General features: G+C 41.2%; 1 long non-coding RNA gene across 1 annotated transcript; it reads right to left on the bottom strand.

Moving 5' to 3' along the window:
- Positions 1 to 8,025: 8,025 nt before the first annotated feature.
- LOC104985489 lies at positions 8,026 to 12,972 on the bottom strand. Its single transcript, XR_824907.1, has 3 exons — positions 12,630 to 12,972; positions 11,538 to 11,640; positions 8,026 to 8,057 (listed from the first exon to the last, which is right to left on the bottom strand). It is a non-coding gene; the product is annotated as an uncharacterized LOC104985489 (long non-coding RNA).
- Between the last annotated feature and the right edge of the window lie 743 nt (positions 12,973 to 13,715).

Genomic DNA, 13,715 nt, shown 5'->3' with positions numbered 1-13,715 from the left:
GGTTGGCGGCCTGGCGGAGGACAGCGGGACTGCGCGCGCTGGCGCGTAGGAGGATTTTTTTCCTTTGCAAAGCCAGCTTGTGTGTCCTGATAACTGAGGGATGCGTGAGCTTGGCCGATTTCACTGTACGCTAAGGGGTCCTGGGGTGCTGTATCTTTAAAATTGTGCTCTCCTCACCTTAAACATTATCTTTAGAGATGAGCTGACAGAGGCAAATCTGGCTGGGGAACGGGAGCCGATTTAGAAGAGCCCCAAGCTTGTCCCCGCGCACCCAGGACTGAGAAAACTATGCCTCCACCCGAGAGCCTCTGACGCGCCCCCACCCCCACCCTCCATACCGTGACTGGTTTCTGAAGAGTGTTCTCAAATCCTAAACCGATGCACAGGGCCCAGGATTAATGGCTGTTAATGATTGCATTGTGAATATACATCCTGCTCTCTGAGTCGTTGGTCCTGCTGCATTTTAGGTACAGAGATGAGCTTTTCGTCGTGACTTTCGGGTGCCGCGCGGTCGCAGTCGCTCAGGAGGCTACTCTGGGAGGGGCCCCTTGGGCAGGGTGGGAGGGCGATCCTTGACCTGCCTCTTCCAAGCTCATCCTCCTCGTGGGCATGGGGTTCTGATGAGTGTGATGGGAACCTGGAGGTAGTGGGAAGAATGCGGGGCCTCCGAGGGAAGTACTCAGTTTCTACCGCTTGTTCTTTCCTGTTTCCACACAGGAATCTCCCTTGGTGATTACCCGTCATCTTCGTGCTTACGTAGATCACCTGCCCCGATCTATTTTCCATCTTCAGATCCCACTTGGCGTCTGGAGATGGTGTGGGATGACTATCTAGAATTAACCTGAAATTAATCTGGCTCAAACCTCTGTTCCCAAACAAGGTTTCCTTCCTGAAGGCTTCCCTAGGCTTCAAGTCCTGGAAACTCCGACGCAGAATACCCTCTTACAATGTAATGGGTTCCTCTACACAACATTTTGGTGACCTGAGTACAAATATCCTTAATGGAGAAAATTTTCAGGGGCCTGTGTCTCTGATGTTTATACAAATGGTGTTTTCATTATAACACTTATGAAGGGCATTGCAAACCACTCCAGTATTCTTGCCTGGAGAATCCTGTGGACAGAGGAGCCTGAAGGGCCAGAGTCCACACAGTCGAAAAGAGTCAGACACAACTGAAGCAACTGAGCACTTTGTACTTGGAGATTTATTATGGTAGGATTAATAATCAAGATGATGATTGAACCCCTCACTGCCTATAAACTATTTTCTTGGTAGTCACTTTACATGTGAAATTTTCTTTTACTGAAAACTTTGACCAATATTCTGAGAAGTGTTAGTGTTCTGGTTTTTTCCCATTGGGAAGGAGTGGGGAGTTGAAAAGAATGTTGCAGAGACAAAAATTTTCTGTCTCTGTGTGAGGCAGGCACTCTTTCACATGTATATCTAATTGAATTATTGAAACCTTTGAGAGTGAATATTGCCTCTACTTTCCAGATGAAGCAATAGGCTTGGAGGAGTTAAATAATTTGGGTAGACACAGATGACTAGGAAATAAATAAGGTGGGATTCAAAGCCCATCAGTTTGACTCCTAAGCCTGTATTTGCTCCACCAGATCATGCTGCTTCAAATTCTGAAGTTCTGACTCTTGCAATTAAGGCTACAATCCTCTAAAATGTGCTCTCAGTTCGAAAGGCAGGTGTGCACTTTATTTTTGTATGTTTCATTAATCTCTGAATTGGCCATAAGCAGCCATAACTCATGTGTTTAGACAATAAAATAAAATGAGTTGTTATAAGGTAAAATATTCAGAAATATTATTAAAAGTAGTGCGTGCGTGTATGCGTGCTCAGTCATCTCCAGCTCTTTGCGATGCTGTGGACTGTAGTTCATCAGGCTCCTCTGTCCATGGGATCCTCCAGGCAAGAATACTGGAGCGGGTAGCCATGCCCTCCTCCAGGGGATCTTCCCAGCCCAGGGCATGGAACCCACGTCTCCTGTGTCTCTAGCATTGCAGGCCAATTCTGTACTGCTGAACCACCGGTGAAGCCCTATTAAAAGTAGTACATATACTGAACATATAATGAACATTCAGGCCATTCAAGGTAGTCACATCTTCAGTGAAAAGCCAGACTCTTATACAGCTGTGAATCAGCCTTTACTGTAGAGGCAGAATTGCCCTAGTCTTTCCTGGCAAGAAAAGTCATTTGCTGGGGCACTGCCCAGTGTACTTTGCTCCCGTTGTAGCTACTCAAGTGTACTCAGCGGTATGAAGCAAGCAAAACCGGTTAGCTCCTGAGACAGACTTTCCTGTCTTGGGAGATGAATGCCATCCATGAGCTCACAGACCTTATTCCTTCTTATATCTGGGATTCTATTATCCTTTCATTATTACTTTCAAAGAAATTGGCCTTTCTTTTGGAAAAGCACACTGTTAGGAGAGATTTTGACAGTCTTTCGCAGCTATCACTTTACATAACCATCACAAATAAAGTCTACAAAAGGTTTCCCAATAGTTAGTTAGAAGGTCGTTTATCTAAATCAAAAGCAATAACAGAGAATGACTACTTGAAAAAAATTACAAAAACAAGTCTGTCTGTTTCAGCGACACATGCCAGGAGCTCAAGAAGTGATAGGATGATAATGTAAAGCATGTGTTTCTGAGTTGAGGTCAACATCGTGCTCAGGATTTTCTTTAATGGTTTTCATGCCAGCCAGACATCTCCTGTGAGTCAACTTTACTCCTTGTACTGGGTCATACAAAATGGTTTCTCTCTTAAAAACTCATTTATCAGTGTATTAAGCCATACTTTTTTTTTCTTGGAGTAATCCAAGCCCCATTGGTGATCTTTTAAAAATCAAAAACACTACAAAAAAAAAACACAAAAAAACCTCAGACTTCTAAAAACTAAAAATGTTTCTGGAGCCTTCATCTATTCATTATTATAATTTTGAGTGATAGTAACTGACATTTATGTGGTGTTTACTATTGCCAGGCAATGTTCTAAGTACTTTTAATAAACTAAATTAATCCTTGTAATAACCCCATGAGGTCAAACTGTCCTCCAACTTGAAAGATGAGAAAACTGAGGCAAAGAAAAGATAAGAAATGTGCCCAGAGTCACATAGTCAATAAAGGAAGTTAGATTCAAATGCAGGCAAATCTGGTCTGTGTTCTTAACCACTATGCAAACAGCCTCCCTAGGGTGTCACATTTAAGAGTCAATACCCTGTTTTCATTTACTTCCTTCTCTTCCTTACCTCAGAAGTTGATGTTTAAATGCACCTGGCATTAGTTGCACTCGTCCCATCTGGGTTTGCTGAATTATAAGGTGTATTACCTATATCCAACAACCAAAAACAAGACAAATAACACGGAGAAACTTTCACTTGCAACACACGGACACTAGTCATCTTGCAGCTTTGCTGTCAGCAGCACCACTGAATATTTTCCAGCAGTGTCCTTCATAGGATGTCTCTAAATGGCCCAAAGAAAAGGACATTTAGTACTTTAAATTTCTAAGACACTTAAGCCAGGATGCAGATGGGAAATATAAGAGATCTGACATAGGAAGGGAAAATAAAATGGGGTAAAATAAAGGTATTTCATTTTGAGCAAGCAACTAATTGAAAAACTAATTGAAAAATAATTTAAATTAGGTAAAAAAAATGTCCAACCAGGCCATTCCTTAAAAACTTATTATTTTGAAATAATTTCAGACTTATAAAAAAGAAAAAAAAAAAGGTATTTCATAAAAGTACAGGAAAATATGAATACTAGGGGATAAAGCAGAAAATTTTTTAATATTAAAAAGGAAGGAAAAAAAAAACAACAATAGCATGTGCTATATAAATAAGATGCCAGGGAATAAAAAAAATGTGATTTACCAAAATCTTTCAACCTGGATTCCCTGGTGGCTCAAATGGTAAAGAATCTGCCTGCAATGTGGAAGATCCAGGTTTGATCCCCGGGTAGGGAAGATCCTCTGGAGAAGCGAATGGCAACTCACTCCGGTATTCTTGCCTGGAGAATCCCATGGATAGAGGAGCCTGGCAGGCTACAGTCCATGGGGTCACTATGAGTTAGAAATGACTGAGCAATTAACACTTTTACTTTTTTTTCAACCTAGAAGATGTGTACCTTAATCCCCTTCTCTTCTGTGGAAGATAAAGCAGGTTGTCTTGAGCATGAAGTGCCTATTTAAGTCTGCCTTTTTTAAACAACTGAATTGTTGTTTATTCATTATTAATTTGTAAGAGTTTTTAAATATATTCTGGATAAAAGTCTTCTGTCAGATATAAGATATTATGAGTATCTTGAAAGCAAGCAGGACCCTTGTGGGGCCCTCCTGCGCACAAAAGCCTTTCTATGTCCCCTGTTTTCTTATTTGCAGGAAAAGGGCTTCTGTCTCCTAGACCTTCCTGAATACCAAAGAGCAGATTCAAACAGTTGCTAATCAGGGAAGTAAGGGGATGTAGAAACAAAGGAGGAACAATTGGAAAATTATAGTGCAAGACCCTGGTGCCTCCTCAAGAGGTATAGGTAACAATATCTTTGAGTTCTACCCGAACCAAAATCCCCACCCAGTGGAGGTTGGCAACTTCAGGGAGAGTACCAGATTACTAGAGCACCACCCTGTTACCTCATCACCAACCAATCAGAAGAAAGTCTCATACCCAGCAGCCCTCACCCCAAGTTTTGCCCATGTAAGCTTCTCCCCCCAAACCAGGAGAGTCTGGGGGGTTATAAGCACGAGCCACGTGTTTTTCTTGCATGGCCCTGCAATAAAACTTTCTCTGCTCCAAACTCTAACATTTTGGGTTTGTTTGGCCTCGCTGTGCACTGGGCACACCACTTGTGAACTTGCATCAGTAACATCTTCCAGTCTGCGGCTTTTTTTCTTTTTTCGTTTTTTAGTGGTGTCTTTTGATGAAGTTCTTAATTATAATTAGATCCAATTTATCAATTTTTTCCTTTTCGGTGAGTGTCTTTTGTATCTGTTCAAGAAATCTCTCAGCATTGACGGCCACATTCATTGATTTATGGACTCTTTCACTGGGATTTTTGGCTAATAAGCTTTGTTGATAAACACTGGAATGAATTACTTGAAGGAGCCAGTGTTACATTTTAGGTTAGCTATAAATTCTGCTTTGATTGCTGATCAAAGTAGCTTAGTATGTTATATGCTGCATACACAATAACATTGCAAAAGGATATACTTTTTCTATGAAATGATTTTTAAGGGTTCCACCATTTGATAATCCCTATATATCTATTGTTAATAATTTTTTAAATGACATTTCTTTTTCTATATATAGTCAGTAAAACTTCATAATCACATAGGTTACTTTCATATGCTTATAATATAGTGAAGTAAAGTGAAGTGTTAGTCAGTCTGTCGTGTCTAACTCTTTGGGACTCCATGGACTGTAGCTTCCCAGGCCCCTCTGTTCATGGGATTCTCCAGGCAAGAATACTGGAGTGGGTTGCTGTTTCTTTCTTCACGGATCTTCCCAACCCAGGGATCAAACCCAGGTCTCCTGCATTGAAGGAAGATGCTTTACCATCTGAGCTACTAGAGAAGCCCCTTATAATAATATATTAATATATTATATAATATAGTCAATATATTATTATGTAATATATGTATATTATGTAATATATGTAATAATTGTATTTATTATATAATTACATATATAATTGTATTATATATGTAATATATGTAATAATTATGTGATAGATGTATATTGTGTACATATATACATATTTTATGTGTATATTATTATACATACATTATGTAATTATGTACATATTATTATGTAATAATAATATTTTGCCATAATATATTGACTATATTGCTTATAATATATTTACTATAATTCATCACAAAGGTGATTTTTGACATCTCTTACTACCTTAATGGTTTATATCAAAACTGTATCATTGCTTAATGAAATAAGCAATGATAAAGAAATAAATGCTTCTCCAACATTATGTGGCTCAAACAATCACATTTTGTGATTGTGCCATTCTATAAAGGACAACAAGACTTTTGTCCTTTTAATTAGAAGATTTATTCTAATTCCAATCAGAGTATGATGGCTTTATAACAACGTTCCTTTAAATATTAGAAATATTATATAATTTGCTAACTTTATCAATATTTCCTGTAAAATGTACGTGATGGTTTTTTTGCTTCACTAGAAAGGCATATTGGCACAATGGGTATTTTATTTGTGAGCAAAGTTAGGAACACAACTTCAAATAATCAACTGAATATTACCATATCTTTTATATATTAGCCATTTTGAAATAATAGCCAACTAAGATTTTTCATATATGAATATATTTACTATACATATGCATATATGATGTTCATCTAAGAAATTCACATGAAAATAAAAAATGTAAACTATTCTGGTTAATGCAATTGGATGTGAGTTAATACTAATCACCAAGACACCAATGTTTCTCATCTGTTTTTAAGCCTCATAACATCACTGTAAAAATTATGATCTGCATTTATAAGATCTGGAAATGGAGGTTCAGAAAGATTAAGTAACTTAAGCAAAAGCATAACTAGTAAGTGCTAGAACCAGATATTAGGACTATTTGCTTCTAAAGCAGGTGTTCTTCCAGTGTTATCTTTCAGCATTTGAGGGTATATAGAGATTATATTCGGAGAAGGCAATGGCACCCCACTCCAGCACTCTTGCCTGGAAAATCCCATGGACGGAGAAGCCTGGTAGGCTGCAGTCCATGGGGTCACGTAGAGTCAGACACGACTGAGCAACTTCACTTTCACTTTTCCCTTTCATGCATTGGAGAAGGAAATGGCAACCCACTCTAGTGTTCTTGCCTGGAGAATCCCAGGGACGGGAAGCCTGGTGGGCTGCCGTCTATGGGGTTGCACAGAGTCGGACACGACTGCCATGACTTAGCAGCAGCAGCAGCAGCAGAGATTATATTGGGCTTCCCAGGTGGCACTAGTGGTAAAGAACCCACCTGCCAATGCAGGAGATATAAAGAAACACGGGTTTGATCCCTGAGTCAGGAAGATCCTCTGGAGAAGGAAATGGCAGCCCACTCCAGTATTCTTGCCTGGGAAATCTCATGGACAGAGGAGCCTGGTGGGCTACAGTCCTTAGGGTTGCACAGAGTTGGACACAACTATAGTGACTTAGCATGCATGCGAACCGCATGCAGGACTTCCCTGGTGGTCCAGTGGTTAAGAATCTGTCTGTGAACGTGGGGGACATAGTTCAATCCCTGGTCTGAGAAGATTCCACATGCCAAGGGGCAAGTAAACAGTGCACCACAACTACTAAGCCCAAGCCCTAGAGCCCAAGCCCTGCAACAAGGGAAGCCACTGCAGTGAGAAGCCAAAGCACCTCAACTTGAGAACACTTTCAACAACTAGAGAAAAGCCTGTGCACAGCAATGAAGATCCAGCACAACCAAAAATACATAAATGAATGAATAAAAATTTTAAAAGTGAAGAAGACCTAAAGAGCCTCTTGATGAAAGTGAAAGAGGAGAGTGAAAAAGTTGGCTTAAAACTTAACATTCAGAAAACTAAGATCATGGCATCTGGTCCCATCACTTCATGGCAAATACATAGGGAAACAGTGGAAGCAATGACAGACTTTATTTTTTGGGCTCCAAAATCACTGCAGATGGTGACTGCAGCCATGAAATGAAAAGACGCTTGCTCCTTGGAAGGAAAGTTATGACCAACCTAGACAGCATATTGAAAAGCAGAGACATTACTTTGCTGACAAAGGTCCATCTAGTCCAAGTTATGGTTTTTCCAGTAGTCATGTGAGAGTTGGACTATGAAGAAAGCTGAGCACTGAAGAATTGATGCTTTTGAACTGTGGTGTTGGAGATGACTCTTGAGAGTCTCTTGGACTGCAAGGAGATCCAACCAGTCCATGCTAAAGGAATTCAGTCCTGAATATTCATTGGAAGGACTGATGCTGAAGCTGAAATTCCAATACTTTGGCCACCTGACGCGAAGAACTGACTGAACTGAAAAGACCCTGATGCTGGGAAAAACTGGAGGCAGAAGAGGACGACAGAGGATTAGATGGCTGGATGGCATCACCGACTCAATGGACATGAGTTTGAGTAAACTCCGGGAGTTGGTGATGGACAGGGAGGCCTGTGTGTTGTAGTCCCTGGGGTAGAAGTCAGACATGACTCAGTGACTGAACTGAACTGAAAAAACCCATGTATAGTAAAATATTAATGGTAGAATCCAGGTGGTAATTACACAGTATTCACTATAAAATTCTCTCAACTTTGCTGTAAATTTGTGAATTTTCATAATAAAATGTTTTGGGGAAAAAAATCTATAAATTTCATGCCATCCTAGTTCAGCAGGAAACACAAAAGAAGCCACTGTAATGATTAGACCTGTATTCTGATTTCCAGGCTCGATAGCCTTTTAGACGGAATCTAATTTCCTGGATTCTGATCTCTCAGGGTTTTTATTACTTAAAATTAGTTACCTGTATTTTGATTTTCTGGTTTATCTATTTGTTTATTCGTTTTCAAATGCTTATCTTCACCTTCTGTGAACCCGGCCCTGTTAGGTAGAGGATACAGTTTTGTCCCTGTTTCCCTGAATCCTCCATCCATGGCTTATTTTCAGTAAACAGTATCTTCGATCTCTTAATTCTATCAGAAATGCTAGTTCCTTCATCTCTGGCTGAGGCTAAAACTGACAGGACCACATTATCCATTGAGTGCTACAAGACTCCACTCCTAGAGCCTAGGAGTTTCTGTTTTTGTTTTTGGTAGGGGGAGGGGGGAGGGCCGGGTGATGGTGGTGGTGGTATCGTATCTCCAATTTACAAAAAAGAAACTGCAAAATCTTCCACATTCCCTAGAATGCAGAAACAATTCCTAGTCCCCTTGATTCTCCCCTTTTCAGCTTTAGATCCCAAAGGACTAACAGCCAGCATTTCTGGTCCCAGTGGCAAATCCAGCTCTAAAGCAGATGCTGTAGGGGAGTAAGATACTCCAACAGAGAGGTGGACCCTTAAACTGTCATCATCTTATGCCACTGGATTCCTTGTGCATCGGGCTACCTTCTACTTCCCATGTAGGCCCATGGAGAGAATGCACTATTTGAGTTTTTCTGATGCTTGTGACAGTGATTTCTCAATCAAACCGGACAAGCAACCAACTCTTGATGAAGAGCTGTTGCATCACACGTCTGGAACTCAGGGAGAAAATACACCAATCATGCCGCCACCACCATCATCACCATCATTTTGGTTGCTTGTGGCCATGAATTTCTCAGTGTAAATTTAAATCAGTAATGCTTGCATGTGCGCTAAGTCACTTTAGTCATGTCTTATTCTTTGCAACCCTATGGACTCTAGCCCCTCAGGCTTCTCTGTCCGTGGGATTCTCCCGGCAAGAATACTGGAGTGGGTTGCCCTGCCCTTCTCCAGGGATATTTCCGACCTAGGAATTGAACTCGAATCTCTCATGTCTCCTGCATTGGCAGGCAGGTTCTTCACCACTAGCACCACCTGGGAACCCCCTAAATCATCCCCTAAACCAGTGACTAAAAACAGGGGATGGGGAATATTCTTACACTCTTTGTCCTTCAGAGCCTTAGTTTTGAACTGTTTTAGCTGATTTAGCCCTCATAAAGCCTTGTTCTTTTTCTCAACTTCCAGTTCTAATCACTACTGTTCTCTTACTGATGACTACTTGTCCTCTGACCTCATGCAAGGCCCATCTTATCAGCTGAGATCTTAGCTTCTGTTTCTCCACTTTTAGCTGTGTTATTTCTGGGTCCCTTGAGAAAGACCCAGCCAACCTAGGCCCCTGGATCACAAGGATGCTCCTGCGGCCTGTACGTACTGCACACCCGGAGCTGGGGCCTACCTGGGCAGCTTTTTGCACATAAAATCCCAGGATTATAAAGATTTCCACTTAGTACATATCAACAAATAAAGAATATTGGTTTTAAGGACTTTATTGTGACAAGGTAAACAATAGAACCATGACTTATAAACCAATATCTAGTGAAAACTAAGAGTATTATGAAATATTTTATTTTTATTGGATGGTAATTACACCTGGATAGTTTACAAAATTATCATACATTCTTAATTTTATGCTTCCTCTAGGAAATCCTTCCCTATTTTAAATAAAGAGTATTCTATCTATTGAATGCATTGGTACTTCTATCCTGTTATACAATTACAACACTGTAAATAAACAGAAAGAGCTATGTGGTTTGACTACTTCAGTCAGAGAGAATTAGCTCCCTAAGAAGAACAGTGTTATTATCCTTTTCTCTTTAGAATCAAAAGGAGTCTGATGATAGCTCTTTGAAAGGACGACGCTGAGAAGACTAAATCTTCTCAAGTCTTCACGTCCCTGTTGAGCTGTCTTACTCTGGATGACTGTGAACAGACTGGGATGTATGTCTCTGCTAGGTCTGCTAGGGACCCCAAAGAGCTCACTGCATAGGACCTACTCCAGCTTGGCTTTATATTTTCTGCATTTTTCTTCTGTTTTTGTTCAGAAAAGCTATGGGGTTAAAAACAATGTGTGTGTGTGTGTGTGTGTGTGTGTGTGATAGAGAGAGAGAAACCATTTCAGTTACCATGTGTTTTAGTATTTAATAGTATTCAAATATAGTCATCTAACATTATGATCACTCTAATTGGCATATATTTTTTGTATATACTTGTGGTTGTTCAGTCACCCAGTCATGTCCGACTCTTTGCAACCCCATGGACTGCAGCGTGCCAGGCTTCCCTGTTCCTCACCATCTCCCGGAGTTTGCCCAAGTTAGTGTTCATTGCATTGGTGATATATATAGTTCTATACAGCCTAACAGCGTGCAGTTGGAGACTATTTAGCATGTCTGATGTGAAAGGCACTGGGCAATCTTAAATCTCCTGTTCAACAAAGCAGGTTATAAATCAACCAACTAACAAACTATGTGCCATGTGCTCAGTTGGGCCTGACTCTCTGTGACTCCATTGACTGTAGCCCACCAGGTTCCTCTGTCCGTGGGATTACTCAGGCAAGGAACACAGGAGTGGGATGCCATTTCCTCCGCCAGGGGATCTTCTTATCTAACTCGTGTCTCCTATGTCTCCTGCACTGTAGAAGATTCTTTACCATCCGCCTACAATTGGGGGAGCCATCGGGGAAGCCCCAGAAACTATATAGAGATACAGTATGTACAATACAGTGAGGACTATTCAAGTCCTAACTTTGCTAGATATTCCAGGTAAAGGTCAAACTGGTACTTTAATAATTCATAAAGAATTATTATATAAAGGATTATTATTAAAATAACAACTAGAACTCATTTATAACTGTATAAAGGAGACTGTTTCTGATAAATATCTATTATTCATGATTTATTACATAAATAGCATTATTATTATTTAATAGGTAATATGTTAATTGTTCTTCAGGATTAACTATTATATGTTAACACTATATGAGAAAATGCTATCTTAACCTCTCTATGGGATGTGTGAAATCCTAACATACCTGTAGAAATTCAGCATTTTCATTTATCACCAGGCATAAGACATGGCTCCACCACCTCCTCCTCTCCAGCCTCATCTTCATTCCCACTGTCACCTCCTATGAACTAGGACAGAGGACAGAGATATAAATATGACATAATTGGTCAGCTTCTACTACCACACACCACCTGACCCAGGTCCTGAGAGTGACATTTGTATATTTGTCATACACACCTTCTGGAGAAGGCAATGGCACCCCACTCCAGTACTCTTGCCTGGAAAATCCCATGGACGGAGGAGCCTGGTAGGCTGCAGTCCATGGGGTCGCGAAGAGTCGGACACGACTGAGCGACTTCACTTTCACTTTTCCCTTTCATGCATTGGAGAAGGAAATGGCAGCCCACTCCAGTGTTCTTGCCTGGAGAATCCCAGGGACGGGGAAGCCTGGTGGGCCGCCGTCTATGGGGTCGCACAGAGTTGGACATGACTGAAGTGACTTAGCGGCATACACACCTTCTCTCAGTTTAAGTACATAACAAAGCTTAATGCTCTCTGTTCAAATTTGCTACAGGTACATTCTTAACATTTCAGGCATGCATAAAAATAGAGGTGTTGTGTTTGGTTTTTTTCTGATTAAATCAAATAGGGAGGTGGCTGTTGTTTTTGGCCACAGTTCTCACATTTGCTGAGAAATAGGCGAGGATTTTTAGGGGTGGGGGAATCCTGTGTAAGGGCTTCTTGTGAAGCCATTAGCTGAAAACCTTTGGTTTAAACCACAATGTCCAGAGCTGGCCTCTAGCTGCTGTCTCAGGGCTGCCTGGCCTCCTGCCTGTCCCCACCCCTTGCACCTCTGCTCCACCATTAACAGCTGTTTGTTGGTGGGGCAGAGACTTTCACTTCTACATTATACTCTTCTGCACTGTCTGCATTTTCACATATTTACTCTATGTGTATGAGAACACTGAAGTTCTTTTCTTGCCTGCTGTTTTACAAAGCCACGCATTACTTACATTAAATTATAAATGTGAGATGTTCACCCTGATGCACCCTGCCCGTGGCTACCCACACTCACACCTTCTCTCTGCTTCCCACCTCATTCTCTCTCCCTTCTCACCTTTTTCTTCTTCTCTGCTCTCATGAGTTTCCAGTGTTGCCTTTCTTCGTTTGCACAGATTTTTTTTCTCCACTGTACCCTTTGTGGGAACCGTCTTAGACACTCCTCACAGGTCCTCATTTGTAATTACATTCTCCTTTGGTTGCCATGATGGCTGACCTATAGGCCATAGCTTGGAAACACTTGTCCAGAGTGACTCCTGCATGGAGTGGCATATTTCTCGACTTCTTTTACTTTTTATCCTCATATGATTTGAGAACAATTATTAAAAACGTGTTCTTCCTCTTCCTTCAAGTCCTTTTCCCTCTTGGCTAGTATAGCAGGTTTTGTTACCGGCAGAACTTTCTCTCAAGTGAAAGGCGACAGAGAGTTAACTAAAAGACACAGTGAGCTCCTGGGTGTGTCCAGAGTCTGATTTGGGTTTAGAAGAGGAACAGAAAGAATTTTTGTGTTTTAGAAATTGAGGAGGCCTCTTGGCCTAGTTTGAAAAACACAAACAGATAAAATTCTGTTTTTAAAAAATCCAACAAAGTCTAGTTGGGAAGCTAAGCTAGCATCTTGTTATTAATGCATCAGAAGTCTTGGTCACATATTTTTAATGCACTTGTTACTTATTAATTTAATATCCGAATGCATAGATCTCCTCCTGGCCCCTGTTAACCTTAATCGTGAGTTTTCTGTGCAGTCCCTCTGGCGCCCACCCTAGAGAGCTCGCTATGGGACAGCTTCCAGGTAACCTGGGGCTTCAGCGAAGCACCGACCGATTGGCCTGGTCGCTCCTGTGCAGGCCGTGGTTTCTGCGCACACAGAAAATGATGGGGTGAGTCATAGTCCTCCTTTCCAACAAAAGGGCATTGTACTATGCTGTTTGGTTCAGGCTCTGGCGTGCCACTTGTGGTTGCGATCGTATGGGGCAGGAGGCTGGCTGCAGCTGCATTCTAATGGGCTGCTTCGGGTGTGCCCCGATAGACCGTGAGATACTTTAAGGCTGCGAGGCTTTGATTTACCTTAGATGCTCAGCGCTAAGTGCACTTGTGCTTAGCTCGGGGCAGCGCTAAGCCAGTTTGGCTTGGTTGGAAAGCTGGA

Source organism: Bison bison, unplaced genomic scaffold, assembly GCF_000754665.1.
Source record: "Bison bison bison isolate TAMUID 2011002044 unplaced genomic scaffold, Bison_UMD1.0 scf7180017864048, whole genome shotgun sequence".
Taxonomy (NCBI): domain Eukaryota; kingdom Metazoa; phylum Chordata; class Mammalia; order Artiodactyla; family Bovidae; genus Bison; species Bison bison.
The sequence above is the reverse complement of the archived record's forward strand: the minus strand, read 5'-3'. Positions and strand labels throughout refer to the sequence as shown.